Below are 20,260 nucleotides of genomic sequence, written 5' to 3'. Positions count from 1 at the left end.
CCATATGGTACCTGGCTTCTCCCCATCCAAGGAAACCACAGGTACAAATCTCAGAGTCTCATTCTCTTGCTTTCCTATTTATATAAATTTCCTATTTATGTATATGCATCTATATATACTCCTAAGCGGTAGGGTTTTTCATTAATTTTCAACATTATGAGATTGTCTTGCTGCATGTAATCTTTCAGCCAATTTTCACTTAATATTATATAGCTTGTATGCAATCATATTGTTATGTGTCACTGAGTTAATTCATTTTGATTGCTGTATAATATTCCTCTTTGTGAAAATATTACACTGTTTACCTATTCCTTGGTGATGGGCATTGGAGTTCTCTCCAGACTTTCATTAAAACCAGACTGTTATGAATGTTCATATACATGTCTCCCGTTGAACAAATCCAAGAGTTTTTAATAGATATAAATCTAGGAGTGAGTTGAACAATTGGATCACAGGTGTACAAATGTTCAAATCAGGGCACAATGCCAAACATTTCCCAAAGTCATTGTGCCGGTTTACATTCCCATCAGCAACGTTGGAAGGTCCTGTGGATCTTCATCCTCTTAAACCACTTCTTTTCAAACTTCTTAATTAGAGGTCAACCAAATGGGTGCAAAAGGATACTCAATGTGACTTTGATTTGCATTCCCATAATCACTAAAGGTAATAACTAGTAAATGTTCACTAGCTATTTGTACTTCCTTTCCTCGGTGCATTAAGGTCTCAGCCTGCAAGTTCCCACCACAAAGAGAATGTCCCTCTCCACTCCCCACGTGCAGGCTGCCACTCCCTAGTACAGACTCTGTTCTCTTTCCTTTGTAGCATCTATCACTGCCTAAAGTTATCCAGTCTACCTGCTGAATATACTGTCTGTTTCCCTTAACTAAAATACAAACTCCAAGGATTTTGGTTGCCTTGTTCACTCATCCATCTCAGATAGATGGATGAATATCTAATGACACAGATATATAATAGATTAAGAGTTGTGGTCCAGAGTCTGATGTTCTGAGTTCCAATCGCAGCTCCCCCCTTGATAGCTGTGTGATCATAAACAAATTATTTAAATCTTCTGTTCCTATTTCAAGTGTAAAAAATAATAGTAGTCATTACTTCATGGGGTTGTTATGAGGTTTAAATGAGTGAATACTTGTAAAGTTCTTAGAACAATACCACAAACATAGTGAGTGCACCCAACCAGCCTGGATCTAAGACACTCCCTCTTCTTCCTCATGTTCTAAGGCTTCTGGTCCTGCAGAGGTCCACTCCTGCAGCCTAGAGGAAAGCAGAGAGGTGCCCAGGGAAAAGTTGGGGGGCAGTTTATTCTTGAGAAAATGGTCTGGTCATTGACTACAGGAAGAAGTGCACAGAGTGAGTGCTCCACAATGCTTGATGAATAAATGCTTCATAAACCATCAACCCATCACCCTATCACCCCAGCACTACATTACAGAGTTACAACATTCCCGCCTCCCTCCCTGCCTTATGGTTCAAATTTTTGAAGAGAGAAAAGGAAACTTAGAAAGGAGGGTGATGAAAGAAAAGTAGGCTGCATCAGTAGAGTGGGGAGCAGGGAACTCAGTCAAGGGAGAAGGGAGAAGAGGTGGAAGAGGAGGGGCGATGGGAAATTTCAGGTCGCACTGTGCCATCTGTGACTAGCATAGAACCTGAACACGCCGAAAATAAGAACATAAGGGAGTCTCTCCACCACCCACCCATCCAGGGGAATGTTTCTTTTTAACGTATGAGTGGGGGCAGGGAAAAGATAAAGCCGAGAAGGCCTGGGGAGGGTGAACGGGAGTGGAAGACCAAGGCAAACTTCCTTTCACCATCTTGGCAGGGAGAGGAGGTCCCATTAAATCTGTGTCCCCACCCCACGCCAGCACAGGCAATGTCACCTTCGTCTCCAGCTTACCGTGTTCTGCAACCGAGAGCCCCGCTCCATTGGGCACCTTCCTCCTCTCACGGGGATAAATGCGGCCTCGGTTAAATGTACCAGGAGGCTAACCCCAAGTGAGACTCCATTGAGAATTCCAGCAGGTTCACCTGGAGAAACTGTTTCCATCTGAGAAGAAATCAGGAGTCCTGGCCAGGAACCAGCTGCCTCTCTGGTCTTCAAATTCCGGGACAGCTCGCCGCCTGGGAGAGCCCCGCGGCCCACCCGCTCCTCCTCTGCGGGGTCTCCGAGCACCCCCGGGGAGTCCTGGCGCGCCGAGCGGCCGGGCCGGTCCCTGCCGCCCAGTGGCGGCTGCTCGGGGTCCACCCTCGGGAGCCCAGCTTCCCCGCGCCCGGCCCTGCTTCAGCACCGACCTTGCTGGACGCTGGAACCGCTCGCAGAACGCCCTGCCGGGACGGGGGACTCCCTCTCTCTCCGCCTTGGCTGGCAGGGCCGAGCCCGGACGGCGGGGGGCCGGGAATGCTCAGGGTATTGCCGACCTTGAGGGCTACCGAGGGGTGTGCATGCGCCGAAAATACCACGCGCGCGCACACACACACCTCGCTTGACAGTTCCCTCCCGAGGAAAGGAGCTGTCCAGAGCGGCACGGGGGAGGGTGCGCCCCCCTGAAAGAGGACAGCCAACATGATGATTCCTCAAACCAAATTTGGGATGGTTTTCAAAGATTTGGATTTCAGCCGCTCGGCTTCAAGTCAGGGAACGAATCCCCTCTTGTGTATTTCAAGGCCGGATTTCGAGGGTTAACCCGAGCTCGACGGGAAAGAGAAGGGGGTGGAGAGATCCCCGGAGGAGGGGTGCCAGGCTCTGGTGCGGAGCGTGGCTCCGTTTCCCTTCCCAGCGGGTTCGCCATCACGCCCGCCCCGCCGCTGCTTCCCGGAGCTACCCGGAGTGGCGAGGGTTAAGGCGGCCGGCCCGCCGCGCAGGCTTCCCCGGCCCGGAGCGCGCGCCGCGGGCGGAGGCGCGGGAGCGGAGAGCCCGGGATCTCCCGCCCGCCCCCCGCGCCGGGCGCTCCCCGCCCCGCTCTATTTATAGCTCGCTTCCAGCGGCGGCGGGGAACTCACCCAGCGGCGCTCAGCCTTTGGAGCTGGGAGAGCCTTCCACAGACAGGCTGTTTTCCTGAATTCTGTGAATGGCATAAATGTCTCTAGCCTTCGGGATCTTGATTGCTACTGTTCAGTACGTTTTCACACATTTCCATTTCCAGTTTTATTTATTTATTTTTAAGAGAGCCAAGAGGATTTTGAGACAGGTGAATTGCAGGCAGCAGTTTATCATGCTGGGGACCTTTTGTTATCAGCTGCCTAGGAAAAAAAAAAAAAAAAAATCCTCCATGAAGCTTCAGGCTCATTTCATATTTTCTGCAACACTCAACCTGTCTGGGTTTTTAACCTGCCAGTCACATGCTCACCACAGGTTCGAAGTGACTTCAAGGGCAATGAAGAATCATATCCTCTGCTATCTGATTGCCTGCTTACCAGGGGTCTCAGAGCTGGCTGTCAGCATGATACACACCTCTGGCTGGTTTCTGGGTCAAATCCCACAATGACACCCCTCCCCCCCCCCATTAAAAAAAACACATGGCTGATTCATGTCAATGTATGACAAGACCCCCTGCGGTATTGTAAAGTGATTAGCCTCCAACTAATAAAAATAAATGAAAAACAAAAACAAAAGCAGGCCAGTTATGGGGTCATGTCCGGGTTCCTGGCCCCAATGGATACTGGTGACACAGGAGAAAGCATCATCTGCTGCTCTGAGTCCTGCCTTTAGCCTAAAAGGAAGCCCAGTGCACAGTCTGCAAGGCCCTAAACTGATACCTGCCTCCCAAGCCCCTTCTTTCCAGTGAAAGTGAAAGTGAAGTCGCTCAGTCCTGCCCGACTCTTTGCGACCCCGCGAACTGCCTGTAGCCTGCCAGGCTCCTCTGTCCATGGGACTTTACAGGCATGAACACTGGAGTGGGGTGCCATTGTCTTCTCCAATACTCCTTCCCAAAACAGTTCTGGGGCACCCAGCCTGTCCAGCTACTTCAGAGGGGCTTCAAACATCTGCCCTCACAGACCTTCACCGGGGGGCTCTGTCTGTCCGCTAGGCGTGGGGGGAGCATGGGCCCCATCACAGGGCACTCCTCCAGGTCTGACTGCGGGTGCTAACCCCATCCAGCATCATCTCTTCTTCCCTTTCAGTTTCAGGGTTTTTCCTTTAAAACTGATCCCCAAATAATAAGAGGTTACTATTTATTTCACTGTATTTAATCAGAATGATCCTAAAATAGGGCATATAATTAATTTTGCAGTTATCTGTAGGCTGAGGGGAAACTCTTGCTCTAAGTCTTTGTTTTTGTTGAAACACTTTTTCCTGTATTCACTTTCCTGCCTTAGTTAGAACAGAGAGGGTACTGGATGTATTATTTCTGGGATGAGTCAGGACCCAGGAGTGCATTGCGGAAATATAAGAGAAGGGCTCCAGAGTATCAGCCTTGAGTTCACCTCCACTGTTTATATCTTTTGTTGAATTTACTTTACTTGTGTGCTGCACTTCCTTATCTGTAAAATATGAATAATACTGCTAGTAAATACTCCATGAGGTTCTAGTGAGATTTCATGCGCTAGTCTCCTTACATTGCTTAGATCAGTGCCTGGCCTGTGGTAAAGTTCCATAGATATTACATAATATATGAACTAGAGTTGATTTGGTTGAATTTGTACACACAAAGAGGCATTCTTATCTATGTAAATCCATGATTTCCTTTGCTTTGTACTAAAGCAGATCCCCAAAGGCTTTCCATTTACTGAAGTCCTTGGTCACTGACCCTGCATTTTCTTCTTCCTGAGAAAGAAAGCATCCCCTCGAGGCTTTTAAGAAGTGCTGCTGCTAATCTATAGAAGATACCCTCTGACACCTAGGGTAAAGAATCACCTGCTTATAGTGCTTCACTGCTGTCCTGGGAATAATACTTTATGTATGAATGGGTTTTGTTTTTTGTTTTGTTTTGTTTTATTTTTAACATAAAAACACCCCATGAAGTTTTCCAAGGGACCATGAAGGGGAAGTCCTGAATATTCATTGGAATGACTGATGCTGAAGCTCCAATACTTTGGCCACTTGATGCAAAGAACTGACTCAGTGTTAAAGACTCTGATGCTAGGAAAGTCTGACAGTATGAGAAGGGGACGACTGAGGATGAGATAGTTGGATGGCATCACTGACACTATGGACACATGAGCAATCTCCGGGAGTTGGTAGGGCAGCCTGGCCTGCTGCAGTCCATGGGGTCGCAAAGAATCAGACACAACTGGGGGACTGAACTGAACTGAACTGAACTGATGAAGGGGAAGTATTTCTGTTTACGAAGCTTAACACACAGGTTTGAACAATACATTATTTCCCCTCCTAAAAATTAGGCTTCAGAAGATAGGAACTGTGTCCTATAAAGAATAGTCCTCTGACTTAAAGGATTAGTTAGCAACCCCAAGTTCATCCTCCCTTACAAAAGAAGAGAACCTGTCATTTTGAGACACGCAGCCAAATACACTCTGCACAATTCGGCCAAGGAGCTATAAAATAAACCGGCATCTGGGAGCTTCCAAGAAACCTCCCCAGAGATACCTTGGTGGTGGTGGTTTTGTACTGTGTCAGCCTAGCTAAACTGGAGCAGTGTTTCCCAGGCTCCCCTCCTCTAGTTTGGTCCTGGACTAGGATGGGCGCAGGAGACATTCCCACAAGGTCAGGAAGGCAGGACTGCAGTGGTTGCCGTGGCCACACTAGGAAGGTCACAGGAAAGGCGGGTGCCCTTGCAGCTGGCGCACCATGGCACAGATCTGCCGGCTGGTCCTGTCAGCACGACAGAGCAGCTGGGCCTGCCGCAGCCCCCTCCCTGCTGGATCCTGCTGCTTCTCTAGCTCCTGGACAAGGTGGGTTAGCTGCATGACAAAGGGTGCCAGCTTTTCACCAGCCTCATTTCAGCTGGAGGCTTGGAGGCAGTTAAAGAAGAGAGCAGGTTCTACTTCATCCACGTGGGTTCCAGGGGCATCCTTGTTTCTCCCACCAAGTCTGTGCCATCAGTGTTCTGCCAGAGAAACAGAACCAGCAGGAGATACAAATTAAGAGTCATTATGAGGAACTGGCTTACACTGAAAGCCGGCTAGGTTATCCCAAGTCTGCTGGCAGGCCATCAGGAAGGCAGGCTGGACCTCGCAGACATGAGGGGAAGCTGAAGCCCAAAGGTGGAACCGCTTCTTCTGGGCAGTCTCGGTTCTGCCTTTCAACAGATGAAATCAGTCCTACCCAGATTACCAAGGATAATCTTCCTTACTTGAACTGATGATAGACTTCAGTCACAAATACAAAATCCCTACACAGCACCTGGCTGAATGAGTGGGGGTGGCAGCCTTACCGAGGGGACACATAAAACTGACCATGAACATGTCCATCTTTCAGATGGCCTGCCCTGCTATCCTCAGGCTCAGGGTCCATACACAAAACCAGCACAGCAGAGCAGAAACAGTTTAACCCATCCCCACAGTTTGGAAGGTCAAGTCCCTCAAATAAATCCCTAATTCTACTTCACTCTTACTAGTCCTGCTTTTCTGATCACACTTGACTGACACTGACTCAGTAACATTCATATGTCACCTCTTTCTTCTCTTTCCAAAATCCTGCTGTCTAGAATACAGATATGATGGACAGACAAGCCAACCTGGACAGGAGGACAAGGGCCACACTCCAGGGATGGTGGAGAGCTGAGCAAGAAGAACCTGAAACATGCAGATTGCTGGCTCACCACCCCTGAGCAGCCTATCTCTGCATGTCTTTTCTAGGAGAGAGAAATCAGTGCCTGCTTTAAGTCACTGATGTGTTGGTGTTTACTATTGCTTTCAACAAAACCCTTTCTGACTGGTGTAAGTGCTGCATCTTCCACGTAGAGATAGATATACCACAAGTAAACATCAATTGGAAGACTCAAGTGTTGGAACATCATGCACTGAGGTAGGGGGAAGGGAAGTGAAGGAATGATTTTATTTTATTTTCATCTGCTTTTCAGGTGAAATCTGTTACTATTAATCTTACATCTGATGAAGGCAGTCAGTCACTCTGAAGATGTAAACCAAACTTCTTTAAATTTCCAGCCTTCAACTGTCCTGTCTGCAGAATAAGACATTTGGGCCAGATGGTTTCCAGTATACTTATAGATCCAACATGTGTGGTATCAGCTGAGAAGAGGGCACCCAGAGGGAAGAAATACTTACTAGGACAGAAATGTTGTTTGTCAGAAAGGCAAGGGGAACTAATCAAAAAATTTTATCTAACAGGTGGGAAATTTTCTTTCGGGAAAACCTATGCAAACTGCTTTACATGAATTATCCACACCGACCCAGAGCCCTCCCTGGACATGGCTTCTCTGGGGGCTCAGATGGTTAAGAGTCTGCCTGCAACGCGGGAGACCCAGGTTCAATCCCTGGAGGAGGAAGCTCCCCTAGAGAAGTAAATGGTAACTGACTCCTGTTAGTTCTTGTCTGAAAAATTCATGGACAAAGGAACCTGGTGGGCTACAGTTCATGGGGTCACAAAGAGTCGGACACGACTAAAGTGACTTAGCACACACTCATTAATCTGCATTGAATATTTAAAAAACACTAAATGTTTTTAAGTTATAAAAAAGTTGTGATTCATACTTAGGCCCAATGTCTGAACATGGGTCAATTAGCCAATCAAAGTATTAATATTACCCTCTTGATCAGCTAGCTTACTCAAGAATCTTGGGATAGCCAGAAAGAGGAAAAAGGGGAAATTATGAGAGAGGAATCAGTGAAATAAAATGAACAGGAATGGGTCAATTTAACTCAGATGACCATTATACCTACTACCGTGGGCAAGAATCCCTAGAAGAAATGGAGTAGCCCTCATAGTCAACAAAAGAGTCAGAAATGCAGTACTTGGGCACAATCTCAAAAATGACAGAATGATCTCTGTTCGTTTCCAAGGCAAACCATTCAATATCACAGTAATCCAAGTTTATGCCCTGACCAGTAATGCTGAAGAAGCTGAAGTTGAATGGTTCTATGAAGACCTACAAGGCCTTCTAGAACTAACACCCCCAAAAGATGTACTTTTCATCATAGGGGCCTGAAATGCAAAAGTAGGAAGTCAAGAAACACCTGGAGTAACAGGCATTTTGGCCTTGGAATACAAAATGAAGCAGGTCAAAGGCTAACAGAGCTTTGCCAAGACAATGCACTGGTCATTGCAAACACCCTCTCCCAACAAATTAAGAGAAGAATCTACACATGGACATCACTAGATTGTCAACATGAAAATCAGATTGATTATATTCTTTGCAGCCAAAGATGGAGAAGCTCTATACAGTCAGCAAAAACAAGACCAGGAGCTGACTGTGGCTCAGATCATGAACTCCTTATTGCCAAATTCAGACTTAAATTGAAGAAAGTAGGGAAAACCACTAGACCATTCAGGTATGACCTAAATCCCTTACAATTAAACAGTAGAAGTGGCAAACAGATTCAAGGGATTAGATCTGATAGACATGAGTGCCTAAAGAACTATGGATGGAGGTTTGGGACATTGTACAGGAAGCAGTGATCAAGACCATCCCCAAGAAAAAGAAATGCAAAAAGGCAAAATGGTAGTCTGAGGAGGTCTTACAAATAGCTGTGAAAAGAAGAGAAGCTGAAGGCAAAAGAGAAAAGGAAAGACATACACATCTGAGTGCAGAGTTCCAAAGAATAGCAAAGGAGAGAAAAGAAAGTCTTCCTCAGTGATCAGTGCAAAGAAATAGAGGAAAATGATAGAATGGGAAAGACTAGAGATCTCTTCAAGAAGATTAGAGATGTCAAGGAAACATTTCATGCCAAGATGGGCTCAATAAAGGACAGAAATTGTATGGACCTAACAAAAGCAGAAAATATTAAGAAGAGGTAGCAAGAACACAAAAAAGAACTGTACAAAAAAGATCTTCATGACCCAGATAATCACGATGGTGTGATCACTCACCTAGAGTCAGACATCCTGGAATGTGAAGTTAAGTGGGCCTTAGAAAGCATCACTATGAACAAAGCTAGTAGAGGTGATAGAATTCCAGCTGAGCTATTTCAAATCCTGAAAGATGATGCTGTGAAAGCACTACACTCAGTATGCCAGAAAAATTGGAAAACTCAGCAGTGGCCACAGGTCTGGAAAAGGTCAGTTTTATTCCAATCCCAAAGAAAGGCAATGCCAAAGAATGCTCAAACTACTGCACAATTGCACTCATCTCACATGCTAGCAAAATAATGCTCAAAATTCTCCAAGCCAGGCTTCAACAGTAGAAGAACTGTGAACTCCCAGATGTTCAAGCTGGATTTAGAAAAGGCAGAGGAACCAGAGATCAAATTGCTATCATCTGCTGGATCATTGAAAAAGCAAGGGAGTTCCAGGAAAACATCTATTTTTGCTTTATTGACTATGCTAAAGCCTTTGACTGTGTGGATCACAACAAACTGTGGAAGATTCTTCAAGAGATGGGAATACCAGCCACCTTACCTGCCTCCTGAGAAATCAGTATGCAGGTCAAGAAGCAGCAGTTAGAACTGGACATGGAACAACTGACTGGTTCCAAATCAGGAAGGGAGTATGTCAAGGCTGTATACTGTCACCCTGCTTATTTAACTTATATCCAGAGTACATCATGCAAAATGCAGGACTGGATGATGCACAAGCTGGAATCAAGATTTCTGGGAGAAATATGAATAACCTCAGATATGCAGATGACACCACCCTTATGGCAGAAAGTGAAGAGGAATTGAAGAGCCTCCTGATGAACGTGAAAGAGGAGAGTGAAAAAGTTGGCTTAAAACTCAGCATTCAGAAAACTAAGATCATGGCATCCAGTCCCATCACCTCATGGGAAATAGATGAGGAAATAACAGAAACAGTGGTTGACTTTATTTTGGGGGGCTCCAAAATCACTGCAGATGGTGGCTGCGGTCATGAAATTAAAATACATATCTTTTAATTTATTCTCTTTGGAAGAAAAGCTATGATCAACCTAGATAGCATATTGAAAAGCAGAGAGATTGCCAACAAAGGTCTATCTAGCCAAGGCTATGGTTTTTCCAGTAGTCATGTATGGATGTGAGAGTTGGACTATAAAGAAAGCTGAGTGCAGAAGAATTGGTGCTTTTGAACTGTGGTGCTGTAGAAGACTCTTGAGAGTCCCTTGGACTGCAAGGAGATCCAACCAGTCCATTCTAAAGGAAATCAGTCCTGAATATTCATTGGAAGGACTGATGCTGAAGCTGAAATGCCAATACTTTGTCCACCTGATGCAAAGAACTGACTCCTTGGAAAAGACCCAGATGCTGGGAAAGATTGAAGGCAGGAGGAGAAGGGGTCGACAGAGGATGAGATGGTTGAATGACATCACTGATTCAATGAACATGAGTTTGAGCAAGCTCCAGGAATTGGTGATGGATAGGGAAGCCTGAAGTGCTGCATTCCATGGGTTTGCAAGGAGTCAGACACTACTGAGCAACTGAACTGAACTGATGAGAGAGGGAACATTACCTTCAGATTGAGCGACTAACACTTTCCTTGTACATAGGATACAGGTTGTACAAGGATAGGAATCTTTGCCTCTTTTGATCACTAATATATCTTAGGATGGCAACCAATAAAATGCAGGCTCTCAGTAAATGTTTGCTGAATAAATGAATGATACCACTGTTATATCTATGTTTGGTTGGAAGGACAACCTCAAATTAACTGATTAAACCAGTTAGTGATTCAAGTCCTGCCAATTCCCAGCCAAGTAAATTCAGTCTCATTAAACATTATTTTAATTTCACCTCAGAAAACCTGGTTCATGAACCACAACTTCCCAATTCAAATGGTAACCTATAAAGATCCTCAAGAAAATGTCACTTTTAGGACAGAGCTAAGGGCCATAGACAACAATGAGCAAGGGATCTCTTCCTAAGAGTACTGTCAGGGCCTTATTAATGAGCAGTCCTCACTCCTAGAGTATGTGGCCCTGACCATATATGCCAGTGGATTTCAGAAAAGGTACGAAGAAACACTACTATGTGTCTTTCATTTTTTTCTCATCACAAATGGGATTGTTTATTACTGTTATCCTTTTTTATCCCACCATTATATATTGAGTATGTGGCATGAGGTCATGGGAGGTAACTTTTGTTTTCATTTCAGAATTCTTAGAATCAATAGTAACCACAGCTGAATCTGACAACCACTACACATTATCCTTTAACATGAAGAATACTTTGTATCATTCAGAGATTCTGGACTTTGATCTTAATGCCATGATTGATTGAGGGTTTGAGATTATTTCACTTGTTAATGGTCCACTGAACACAATTCATCCTGTGAAATTATGTGGCTATGTGAAATTTGAGTGAAAATAACAAATGGGGCAAAATAACATATGCCCCTTCCCTTTGGGACAGAAGCATTTAATTGCCAGTGCAAGAAATTTCTACCCTCTACTAAATTGCACCCTAAATAATCCCAGTTGAAATAGCAGCATTATAAAATGGTTTTGCCTCCATCAAACTAAAATGAACTGATGCCTTTTGTCAACCAACTGTGGATATCTAGCTTAAGTGAGAAATACAAATTTGCTGTTTCAAGTCACTAAGGAACATTTGTTGTTCTTGTTCTTGCTAACTCATCATAACTTAGCTTATCCCAATAAATGTAGGTTTATTAAGTGATTTTGTAGAATCTGAATTATTTGGAAACTTTAATACCAGCTCTAGAAGATACAACTGTATGAAGTGCAACAGTTAATACTTGTTCATTATTCACCTTCCCTGATAAGCTACAGACTTCATGAGGGTAGGGGTTCTCTTGTTAATTATGATGTCCACCATGTACCTAATGCAAGGAAAGTGGGTTCACAACACCTAGTTTAAAAATGGGTAAGTATGTGTTGGACCATAACAAATTAATGCTATTACACTCTGTTTCATTATCTTAGGACAACAACTTGGTTCTGTTTCCACAGTCATATAAGTAGTAATATTACTACTACTTTGTACCTCAAAACCATCCACATCTTAAAAAGAGAAAACACTCATCATACCAATATTTTTCATTTTAAATACTTAGCCAACCCTGCAAATAAATACTAAACTTACCACACACACACCAAATTTATTCTCCTCAAAAATGAATAAATGGTGAAATAAAACTACATTTTTCACCCTTTCTAAAAGAGATAAACACTCTTTCCTAGTAAACATGAAAAATATAGTATAGAGTAAATGATGTTTTGCAGGATATCAAATACTAACACATATAAAAAAGTATATTTTCTAGATAGCAATTTTTTTTTGAAATGTAGTATGGTTACAGTAAGACTAACACGTGCTATACTGACACAGAAAATGTTATTAATTTATAATTCTATGCATGTTTCCTCTAAAATGTAGTCTTTGCTAGTTGATTAAAGTAGTGAGTCAGTAGATATTTAATTTATACTTAGAGAAATTGCTTTGACAAGGTTAAGTTTTATTAGGTTGCTGGTCAACTTGTATTTTGATAACTGAATTCAATTTTTGGAGCCATTCCTAGATCTATTATGATACAGTAGCATATTAAGCCAAGTAGACTTTGAATCTTCATTTTCCAAGATAATTTACATGAAAATTTTAGAAAATTTACCATATATTTTAATTTTGATAGAAAATTTATTCAAGTTTTTTTATGCACTCTGACTAAAGAACACAGAATTTTAAAATAAAACAGAATAAAAACCCTTCTCTAACATATTTAATTATTACCTACATTATAGTAAAACAGTAATATAATTTCTTATAACCTCTGAAGCTAACATTTGCTAGTTCTATTTCCTTAAATAATAACACTCTCTGAATTTTTTGTATAATAGTGAATTCAAACTTCTGGGCTCCTACAATTTGCTCCTTACAAGTAGGTAAAACTCAAAGATATATGGGATCTTTTTCATTTTTCTGGGACCTGACCCAAGGTCAACAGTAATTCTTTTAATCAGCTACAGCTATGCTGTAACCTCCCGTCTGTCTAAGCCAGGGCAGGTTACTGTCCACCCAGAGAAATCAACACTAAGAGGAGTTGATTTCCCAACAAAAGCAATGCAAGACCTAAGAAAAGAATGGCTTTAAAATGATGACAGGATAGCAGCCATGAGACTCCCCAGGGAGCTCAGTGGTAGAGTCCTCCTGTCGTTGCAGGCCAGGTGGGTTCGATCCCTGGTCCCGGAAGATCTCACACGCCATGGAGCAATAAGGCCCGTGCACCACAGCTTGTGAGGCTGTGCAGGATGCCCGGAGCCCACGTGTCGCAACCACTGAAACTCCTGTGCCCTGGAGCCTGTGCTCCATGAGAAGCCCGCACGCTGCAGCTAGAGGGGCGCCCCTGGATCCTCACTGCAGCTGGGGAAAGCCCGCGCGGCAATGAAGACGCAGCACAACTAAAAGTAAACATTTTTTAAAATGGTAACCATCAAACTAGAATTGAATACCTATTAATATTATCATTCAAGCCCCGCCCCCCCCCCCCCCCCCCCGCAAAAAACAAACAAACAGACAAACAGAAATACTGAAATTTGGTCCAAAACATCAAGAAAAAAAATTAAATAAATACTATTTGGCAAAACATGGGGGGAAAAAAAGAAGGAACTTGAATAAAGACATTTTCATTTTCGTCAGTCCCTCACTAGAGAAAAGAAGCCCCATGACAGAGGAATAATGATCCCAGGAGGAAGGCCAGACCCGAAGAACGGACAGAATGTTCAGCATGGTAAACACAAAGGCAGTCTATCCACACAGCATTTCTGCAGCATTTCCAGGAGGATGTGAAAATTTTTCCAAATGTCAGATCCCAAGAAAATCAGTTGAGAAACAGAAAATTTGGAAAAGTGTAATTCTGCTCTGAGGCTTAGGGTTTAATCAACACAGAGATGTCACAATTACGTTATTATTTAAGGAAATACAACTGAACTGGCATGTGTTAGCTTCAGATGTTTATAAGAAATTATATTACTGTTTTGCTATAAATTAGACTCAAAGCAATCCACCCACGGCAGGCAAGGTCGGGAAGCACTAGCAGGTGCCTGGTTATGGAAGGGAGAAGTCCCCACTATCTAATTCATCCTGCGTGTTACACTACCATGTTGTAAGTGTGGCTCTGTGGTCCTGTCTGTTGCCATGAGTCATTCTTGCAAATGAAATTAAGGAAGAAATGTATATACATAATATACTCCATCCAAATCCTTTAAGCAGCATTTTAAAAAATAACTTTTGCTAGCAAAATAAGTCCTTAAATTGGCAATGTTGACACGAGATTCTGTAAAGTAGTGTTAATCTGGCTAAGATAATGGAACATTACGTTTTTAAAAAATACCCAGTAAAGGTTGCTTGATTTTTCCACTGTTTGAATTATTCACTATAGGCTACCATTAGAGGGAATGCAAAGCAAAGAAGATGGGAATGTTGTGAAATATTCCTTTATAAAATCAGAAACTGATCTAAAATGCAAATTAGTAAAGCAATGTGTCAATTCCAACAACAAAATTAAAACCAGGGCAAGCAAGAAGAGCATTTTATCACTGTGCAATCATTATAGAAGGACATGAGCTTATATAAAAGACATATACACTAACACCCAATTAAACAGACTTTTGGATTCACTCTTAGAAATTTGACTAATGTTAATACAAAATTAAAATTTTCTGTGATTGAAGATATATTTTTACATATTATGATTGAACCATAAGAAATTGAGGGCTTTGTGTATGCAGATATATGTATGTGTACAAGACTGTTTCTGTATGACTGGGGGGAAAGAGGAAGAGAGTGAAAATACAGCATAATGTTAAAAAACACTATGGGCTGTAGCTGCAGTTACAGACAGAGTGATGCTCAGACGAAAATTACACCTATAACTGCTTATACTAGAAGCGAAGCCTTTTTCTAACATTTCACATAGTTAGAAAAAGAAATACAAAAATCCCAAATGATGTAGAAGTGAAATAATGATATCAGAAATAAATAAAATGAAATACTAACATATAATAGAAAGGATCAACAAAATCAAAGTCTGTGCTTTGAAATGCATAGTTTAAAAATTATTTGTCAAGATTAATCAAGAAAAAAAGGAGATATAAATAGACAATATCAATAAGGAAAGGGGAGAGAGAACTCTAGATGGAACAAGATTTAAAAGATAAGAGCATATTATGAACAATTTTACATCAACACATTAAAGATATAAACGAAATGCACATATTCCCAGGAAAATATAAATTACCAAACTGATTTAAGAAGAAAATTAAAAATCATTAATTGCTTGAGAAATTGAATCAGTAGTAAACATTTTCCCACAAAGACAGCATCAAACCTACATAGCTTTTTGCTCAAGTGCTGCTAAACACTATAGTTAATAGAAATAGTTACAGAAATAATAATAACAAGCTTAAACTTTTAACAAGGGGGAAAAATGAAAGAATACAATGTAACTTATTTTATAAGACAAGTATAACTCTGATATAAAAATGTGACATACTATAAAAAGAAAAATTGATCATATTTATTAAGAAAATATAAATATTCTAAACAAAATATTAGTTAACCAAAGAAACAACATAAAAAATACGTTATGATGAAGTTGTGCTATCCCAGAAGTAGAAAGATGTTTAATCATTAGATAATCTATTGGTTTATTTTCAGCCTCTCTTTTCCAATTAATATAAATGTTTTAAGGCCATAAAATTTCCTCTGTGTGTAGCTTTAGTTATGTTCTACTAGTCTTAGTTGAAAGACTTTCTATTTTATTTTTGAAAATTTATAGATAATATTTGACTTCAGCTTTGATTTCCTCTTTGATACAGACATTTTAACAGTGAATTTTTACTTTTCATAGTTAAACATCTGAATTATGTTTAAATAATAGAGTCTGTAAAATTTCTAAATTTTAAAATTTATGAAGCTTTATTTGTCCAAGTACACAATCAGTCTAAAAAAGTCAGCATGAAACATGAGTATGAAAAGTAAAGTATATTTTATTTTGCTGTACAAAGTCCCACATTTATCCTATGTTCTTATCTCTTCAATAATATCTTCAACAACATGTAGATATACATCTTTTTGTAAAATGTAAATTCTTCCCTTCTTTGATTCATTAAATTCAAAGGGACATATATTAAGAGATATCATTTTGTTTCCATCTTCACAACTTTGTATTTTGAAGAATTTTTGCTTTAACAGTTCTTATTTGATGATTCAGGTTTATGGTCATTTTATATTCTTTGTGGACTGTGACTTTTATCACCACATAACATCCCTCTTTGTCTCACTAAGTGCCTTTGGGTTTGAAGGTCTTTTTATGACATCAGATTTGTTTCAGTTTTCCTTGAGTATGCATTTGTTTTATATATCTTTGTTTAATCTTACACTTCTCTATCATTTTGTTTTAAATGTATTACAAATAAAAGAAGTACTGAATTTTTAACCTAATCTGACTGTCTTTTGATGGGGGATTCAGCACTTCTCATTTATTACAACAGCCAATATATACATGGATTTCTTTCCTCCATCTTATTTTTACTATTTAATAAGCTTAGCTGCTCCTTTTCTCCTTTCCTCACTTTTACTGGCTGAGTGAACTGTCTCTTCATTCCACCTCCTCAGCTAAAGTCTTAGGTGACTTTTTCCTCCGCTCTCCTATCCCTACCCTCACTGACCAAGTGAACGTTTAAGAAGAGAGACTGGTACTCCACCACCCATCTTCATTCCCTGGATTTTGCTGAGATGATTTAGATTTGTACAGAGCAGCCTGACTCAGTAACATTTACATTAACCGTCATCTAGATCACCTACAATGAAAGGCTCAGTGCTCATCCCTGTTGACCCTATGTTTGCTCTCTTCTGTCTTGAGATTTCTGTTTTGATTCAAAGAGATTACTTTCTTTAGTGCTTCCTTCAAAATATTGTATGGGGTAGAATGCTCTCTGAAAACATATATGGTTGAAAATATCTTTGTACTAATTTTGTATTGCTGAATAACATATGATGAGTGACTCAGAAGGTAAAGAATCAGCCTGCAATGTGGGAGACCTGAGTTCGATCCCGGGGTTGGGAAGATTCCCTAGAGAAGGGCACGGCAACCCACTCCAGTATTCTTGCCTGAAGAATCCCTACAGACAGAGGAGCCTGGGGGGCTACAGTCTCCGAGGTTGCAAAGAGCTGGACATGACTGAGCGACTAAGCACAGTACAGCAAATGAACCTTACAATTTATAAAACCACAATGACGTATCACCTCACGTGTGTTAGAACGGCCATCATCAAAAAGACAAGAGATAACAAATCCTAGGAAGGGTGTATAGAAAAGGGAACCCTTGTGCACTTTAATTGGGAATGTAAATTGGTGGATCCACTATAGAAAACAGTACGGATATTCCTCAAAAAAGTAAAAAAAATAAAAATCATATGACTTAGTAAATACTTCCACTTCTGGGAATGTATCCAAAGGAAAAAAAAAACCCACTGATTTGAAAAGATAACTACATCCCCATATTCATAGCAGCAGTATTTACCATATCCAACAAATGGAAACAACAATAAGTGTCCATGGATGGATAAATGGATAAAAAGTTGTGATATATACATAAAATGAAGTACCCACCTATAAAAAATGAGGAAATCCTACCATCTGTGACAGCACGTATGGAATTTAAAGGCATTATGTTAAGTGAAATAAGTCCAACAGAGACAGAAAAATATTGTATGACCTCACTTATATGTGGAATCTGAAAAAAAAAAAAAAACTCATAGAAAATGACAGTATGGGGAGAAAGGTTAGAGGAAGGTGGTCAAATGATACAAACTTCCAGTTATGAGATAAACAAATTATTAGGGAGGTAATGTTCAACACGATGACTACAGTTAACACTGCTATATGGTATGTAGGGAAGACGTTGAGAGTTAATTCTAGGAGTACTTATCACAAGGAGAAAAATATTTTTTTCTTTTTTCATCTTTAAAATTCTATTCATATGAGATGATGAACTTCCCTTGTGGCTCAGCGGTAAAAAATCTGCCTGCCAATGCAGGAGATGCAGGTTCGATCCCTGGGTCAGGAAGATCCCCTGGAGAAGGAAATGACAACGCATTCCAGTACTCTTGCCTGGAAAATCCCATGGACAGAGGAGCATGGCTGGCTACAGTCCATGGGGTCGCAAAGAGTCGGACACAACTTGGTGACTAAACAACAAAACAAACACAGAAAACGAACTTCAGCAGCACTGCTAAACACACACACACAAACACACACACGATTTTTTAGAGGGAGAAAGCAAAATAAATCAAGAAATCAGAAAATAATCAAAACCCTGCAGCCAGAGCACCCACCCTCCACAGGTGACACCTGCTGAGACAGCACCACCTGCACCGGCCCTGTGGGTTCCCAGGGCGCAAGCTTTCCCAAAGAACGAGAGTCTTTCTGTGTGGCCTCAGACTCACAACTGTGGCACCTTGCTGAGCAGAAAATTAACATGGGGATAGTTTACAGCTGATTTACTCTTTGAGGTGGTACCAGACCCATCTCTACTAGTCACTGTTCATTATGTATTCATGAGCCAGGCTGGCTATCTTTCATTCTTTATTGTATTCAAGGAGAAAAAAAGCCACATAAAACCATTTTCCTGGCTGAATGGGTGAAATAATTTAAAAGCCAATATGTTAGTGTGGCAGCTTGTCTAACAACCATGAGACTCTCTTCAGAACAATAATTAAAGTAGCTCTTTCTTTATTATATAAATTATTCATTCACTTTTTAACATCAGGTGAATGTTTATGTTATAAGGAATGAGTAGTGAAGGCAGTTTCACCATTCCAAGAGTCACCTCCCATTAGCTTGTCACACTTTCATCATGAAATGAAGCTCTGGTGCAGCTGCTTTTCTGCAAAGTGAGTGTCTTTAACTTACCTAGATATTTGATTGCACAATAAGATTAGTGTTGTGTTTACACTGACTATCTAATATTGCAAAGGTATGCATCTACTCAACAAGAACAGAAGTATCCTCAAGGGCAAGAAAACATTTTGTGGCTATCTCCTCCTACTCATCCTGGAAACACTGGACTAAACACATTGTCTCCCTGAGGTGCAGTTCAGGGAGACAAAATGAGGAGATGAAGATTTTTTAACCCGGAGTACAAGCAGTGTGCTAAGACTCCAAAACTTCTTCAGGGGCAGGAAGTCCCACCGCTGATCTGTTCACGGTCCATCACCTCCTCCTTGCTCACGACCTGCCTCATTTGCTCAGACTCCATGTTGTTGTTACAGTCACTTTTTGGTCCATATCCTGAATTCACCTGCCTCTAGCCTTCTGTAATACTCAACTGGCTAAACTCTACCAGGTTGAGCTCAACTCTTCACTGACACTTATTATCATTTTTAAATTTTAGCCATGATTATTTGAGTGTATTGGTATTTCACTGTGATTTCAATTTGCACTTCTCTGAAGAATAATAATATTGAGCACTTTCCCATGTGTATTTACCCATTTAAATACCATTTTCTGTCAAGTACCAGTTCAAGAATTCTGTCCATTTTTCAATGAGTCATTTGTCTTTTTCTTATTTCATATATTCTAGATATATATCCTTTAAAGTTTGCGTGTATATATATATGTATATATATTTTAAGAATTTTCCCCCAGTCTAATTTTAATGATGTTAAAGTTATTACTTTTCCTTTATGGTTAATGTTTGCTTTTTGTCCTGTTTAAGAAGTCTTTGTGAATGAACTTAAGCTTTATGGATTCACTGAGGAATTAGAAACAACCAAAGGGCAGTTTCTACACCCTGCCTGACAAGTCCATCAGCCTACCCACCCTTCTACTCACAGATGCTTCCTTCTTCCTTCTGTGTGTGTGCACTGTCACTCTGTCGTGTCCAATGCTTTGTGACCCCATGAGCTGTAGCCCACCAGCTTCCCCTGTTCATGGAATTTTCCAGCCGAGAATATTGGAGTGGGTTGCCATTTCCTACTCCAGGGGATTTTCCTGACTCAGGGACCGAACCCCCATCTCTTGCATCTCTTGTATTGACAGGTGGATTCTTTACCACGAGCCACCTGGGAAGCCCACTCATATCCTACTACAACGGATAAATTTCCCCTGCTCCTTAGTAAGGCCAAACTTGTCGCTGCTTCTCTTCCATGCTTATCTACAATCTTCTCTCTTGTCAGTAGCTTTCTTCTCTCCTTCATCATCAAGTTTTCCTTCGCTACCAGATCATACTCATCAGTAT

This window comes from Muntiacus reevesi, chromosome 7 (genome assembly GCF_963930625.1).
Source record: "Muntiacus reevesi chromosome 7, mMunRee1.1, whole genome shotgun sequence".
NCBI classification, from domain to species: Eukaryota; Metazoa; Chordata; class Mammalia; order Artiodactyla; family Cervidae; genus Muntiacus; species Muntiacus reevesi.
The sequence above is the reverse complement of the archived record's forward strand: the minus strand, read 5'-3'. Positions refer to the sequence as shown.